General features: G+C 31.9%; 1 long non-coding RNA gene across 1 annotated transcript; it reads right to left on the bottom strand.

The window, feature by feature from the left end:
- Positions 1 to 289: 289 nt before the first annotated feature.
- LOC120073934 lies at positions 290 to 4,112 on the bottom strand. The gene is made up of 5 exons (XR_005480848.1): positions 3,526 to 4,112; positions 3,349 to 3,439; positions 3,137 to 3,246; positions 1,013 to 1,073; positions 290 to 604 (listed from the first exon to the last, which is right to left on the bottom strand). It is a non-coding gene; the product is annotated as an uncharacterized LOC120073934 (long non-coding RNA).
- Positions 4,113 to 4,618: the final 506 nt, after the last annotated feature.

The raw sequence follows: 4,618 nt of genomic DNA, 5'->3' as shown, positions 1-4,618 counted from the left end.
GCTATGAAAACATTCAATAGCGTTAGTCATTAAAGATATCTTTAACATATGATAGCTTACTCTTAATGCTATCTTTACTATATAATAGCCTTGTCTTAATGCTTTCTTTGATATATGATAACCATTTTTTAGGGCTATTATATCACACACGTATATATAGCTTTAATCTTATGTTATAACAAAATTAACGTTGAAATTACATAGCCCATATACATTATAAGCACTTGTTTTTAGCTAGACACATGAAATACTTCATAATGTATGCATTAAATACAATGAATTCCATTCATTACTGAAATTTTAGTAATCAATTTACATTATAAACTAAAGAAATTATCCAATAATACAAGAAATACATCAAATGTAATTTGCAACTATACAACGTTCAACAAAACTCGTCAAGTGTTGAGGATTATAACCTCATGGAATTGAGCTTCCATCTTTGATATTTTCACATGTAAAGTTATCATTTCATCCACCTATATAAAGAGCTTGAGTTTTTCAAGAAAGATCAAGTCAAAGCCAAACTATAAGTCGAATTGAGTCAACTAATAGGACTAAACTTGGTGTCCGAGTTGCAGCTCGAAGAGAGAAACTTTGCATCCTGAGACGAAAGCAGAAAACATAATTTTAAAAAAATCCTATTAGAAGGGGAAAAAACAACAAATAAACAAGTAAATCTATATCCAAAGTAGAGCATAGCAAAGCAAACATACAAGTAAATCTATATCCATCTACTCAAAAGATTCACGAAAGTAAAATCAACTCAATGAGCCTAAGTTTACCATCATTGACACAAGCTCACCAATATGTCTAACAAATAAAGCATGCAAAACAAAAGCAACCAATCACGGAAAGGTATTCGAGAGAAAATTAAGAGATTAAAAATACCAAACAAAAGCATAAAACAATAAAGCAACAAAGAAAAAAAAGCAAAACCAAACAAAAAGAAAGAAAGAAACTAAAGGCAAAAAAATAAAAATAAATAAAACAACAATCAATGACTACTCACTTTGTTGCCAAGTAGAAAATGTACTCCAGTGCTCCGGTAGAAAGTAAAGAAGCCATAATTCCTAAAGGAAAACAATATTGAATCACTTATATGAAATGAGTGAAATGAGCTAGCACTTGCACATCAAGATTATCAAATATATCCACCAATAATATCATTAAAAATTTGGTATTAAAGAGGTTGGGGGAGAAGAAACTCATGGAAGCAAATGAGATAATAGTAATTTTCCGCCTCCCTACAAATAATTTTAACAAAAGTGTGTCCCTTCATTGCAAGTTTGCAACACACTAATCAAGGTTCATAGAATTTCCTTAACTATGTCACATTAGCTAAAAAACCTATTAAGTCTGTATCCTATGAAACAAAAGACCTCTAAGAATGATAGGGATCATTTATGCTGCGATTTTAATACAATACTTACCAATGTTTTCCACATACACACCGTGTGGTATTTATCTTCATTCTCTTCTAATCAAGCATTAACTTTGAAGATCTTTGAATGGCTCATCCTTACAGTTTTGTCTTTTCATTCTTAAGCCAAAAAAAAAAAAAAAAAAAGGTACTGACTAGGATCTGTATAACCCATAGACCAATAACATTTATTTGTTGGACATCAATATAGGTTGCAAACAAAAGCATTAAGTTAAATTAAATAACAAAACTGCATCAATAATTAAGATTTGAAGAATGCAAAAGCAAAAACAGAACCTTGCAAACAAAAGCACAACCAACTCGATAAAATTGTAAAGTTAAAAAAAAAATGGCAACCATTACATTATTTCATTTGTTTTGCAACTCATTAAACTATCTTCCTCCATGAACATGTTATCACAAAAGCCTTGGGGAAAAAAGTGGGATTGGCTTTAAATCCTCATAATGAAAATAAGAAAGAAAATGGTTGTGGATCAATAGAACAATAGCTTGAATGATAAAAAAAATCATAAGACATTTTGTTGTCTTCAGAATTCGTGTAAACAAAGAGCTTTTTGGAGAGGTCACATTTGTTGCCAAAACAAAAAAGATCCAAGTGTTGGATTGAGTCAACCAAATTGGAGAAAACCTTATGTTGGAGTTGACATTGATGGTGAAATTTAGTAAGTCATCGATGCAATTAAAGAAAGTTTCTCAGTCTATCTAGTTAATAAAACTTCCTCCTAGTTAGTTGATACGCAAACCACATCAGGATGTTAGATTCATAACATAAACTCCAATTATTTAATTCCCTTCTTAAAACAAATCATTAATTGTTATTTTCACTCATGAATTCTAGGCTTAAACTAAAAAGTATAAATGAAATCTCCAAACCTATGCTAAGAAATTTATTTTTTAGATTCTCCCAAATAATGAAGCTGAGCATTAAATGTTTAGAGTATAAGGTTTCTTTCAAGCTTCATTAAAGTTTACTTTAAATGTTTAGAGTATAAGACATCTTTCAAGCTTCATTAAAGTTTACTTTAAATGTTTAGGGTATAAGATTTCCTTCAAGCTTCATTAAAGTATACTATAGATAGAGAAAAGACAAATAGCATCATGAAGAAATAGGAGTAAGGTGTGAAAAGAAAATAATAGAGAGAGAATCTTTGATGGTTCAACTTAAGAGGCAATGACCTTGATTAGAATGGGCGGAGAAAGGTTCAAACTGTTAAAAAAAATCAAGAAACAAATTCTCGACAACATACTCTGCTCTAACATTATAACTCAAATAGAAAAACTACAACACCACAACTATACTACAATAGCATTTAAACCAAAAAATCAGAAATGAACAAACAATCATAAACTAGGTTAATTCGAGATTAACCTTATTTTCGACCACCAAGGAGTGAGTGAAAGTTTGTTATTGTTGTTGGGATTAAAGATCTACACACTTTTCTTCTATAGTCTCTCTAAATTTCTACTTCATGAGTATTGTTGATCCAAATTTTTGTTCTAGGTCACTATTATTGAATTTCATATCTCAATTTTCATCCACAGTTCTACAAAATTTCTACCTCATGAGTATTTTGAAAAGATTAGGAGTAAATTTGCAACTTTAAAAGTATTGGAGTATTTTTAAAACAAATGACAAATTCAAAGTATTTCTTATAAATATTTAACCAAATTAGTAATTTGATAATAGCATACCTTGAATTTTGCTCCCCATATCTCTTCTTCAAGAGCAGGTTCAGCAGTAATCATTCTTTCTGGCTCCAACTCCGTTATTCCTTTATTTTCCGTTGACTGATTTGCAAAATCTGCTCAAACCCCAAAACACAAGCCATGAAGCAATTAAGGAATGAGAAGATATCTCCTAGATGCGTATTGAGATATAAAAAGGAGGTGAGAAACAAATGTACGGTGATAGTTAGATGAAGGTGAAAGAATGAAATGTTGTTCTTCGGATTCTCATAACATCCAAATCTCGCACCACAGTAGAGAAGAAACATCCTAAAATTGAAAAACAATGATTCATTTTCCATGCCGTAATTATACCTAATCGACAAAAAAAATGGAGCCCTAATATTCAAAATTACCTTGAGGAACGAAGCAAGGGATTCTCCACAAGCACCGTTGAGAAGACCAACATCATTGGCGAACACGTATCCATCAGCAGTGATTCCCCAATGCGAAGGCACTATCCCGATCTGATCTTGGCGAAACCACAAAGAATCCAATCGAAGGAAAGAAAACAGAAACTGGTACTTTGTAACTTTGATTTTAATGAATTAGGTAGAATGTTTGAAAAAGGTGAGTTACAAAAGCGAGGAAGAGAGTGGAAGTGGAGTTTGTTGAAGAGGATGAAGGCGAAGGTGCCGCTGATTATTGTTGATTCAGATCGAACAAAACAAATAATGGAGGAAGATGAGAAAATAAAATACACTTGGCGAGTCTCATAACTTGAAAGAGGAAAAAAAAATCATTCCTAAGGTAGAGTTGATTCAGAATGAAAGAAAGAATGAAGGAAGAAACCAGGGGAGGGGAATGAGAAAAGACAAACCCATTTTACTTGAGCGGCAATTAAAGGGCAGACGAGGGTTTCTTCTTTCAAAAATCTAGGCGCGGAATCTCTCTTTTTTTTCTTTTTTTTTTTTTTCTTTTTTTTTTTGTCTTTAATCTTTGACACTTTTTTTCTTATAATTATCATCTGTTGTCTTTCCTTCTGTCAAAATTTTCGCAAGTGTCTTAGTGCCAGTGTTCAACATGCTTACATTCTTGTTCATAGTGTTTTTTTTAGCTTTAACTTGTGAAAGTTCATGTTTCAACTTTGCAATCATAGACATCAGCCTGTGATTATTAGCAATCGAAGTCTCAATTTTTTCTTTTTGTATATTAAGAACTTTCTGATCTTCTTGCCACCTAAGAAACAGGGCATGATACGAAGGGTCTGAAGATTCAGGGCTCATGACATCAAAAGCCTTTTCTACATACACGTCATACTTAGAGACTTTGTAAGATGAGATGTTACTAACAAGTGCTTTAACATCTTCCTCTGAGTCACTACTTTCTTCCCTTTCTATATCAGACAAAGTTAAGACGTATCCTTTACTCTGTTTCTTTCATATCGAATCTATTAGGTAGAGACTTGAGCACCTTTCAAACAAGTTTTTATTCTGAGATTTTTTCACC

This window comes from Benincasa hispida, chromosome 1 (assembly GCF_009727055.1).
Source record: "Benincasa hispida cultivar B227 chromosome 1, ASM972705v1, whole genome shotgun sequence".
NCBI classification, from domain to species: Eukaryota; Viridiplantae; Streptophyta; class Magnoliopsida; order Cucurbitales; family Cucurbitaceae; genus Benincasa; species Benincasa hispida.
This window is presented reverse-complemented; position numbering and strand designations above follow the sequence as displayed.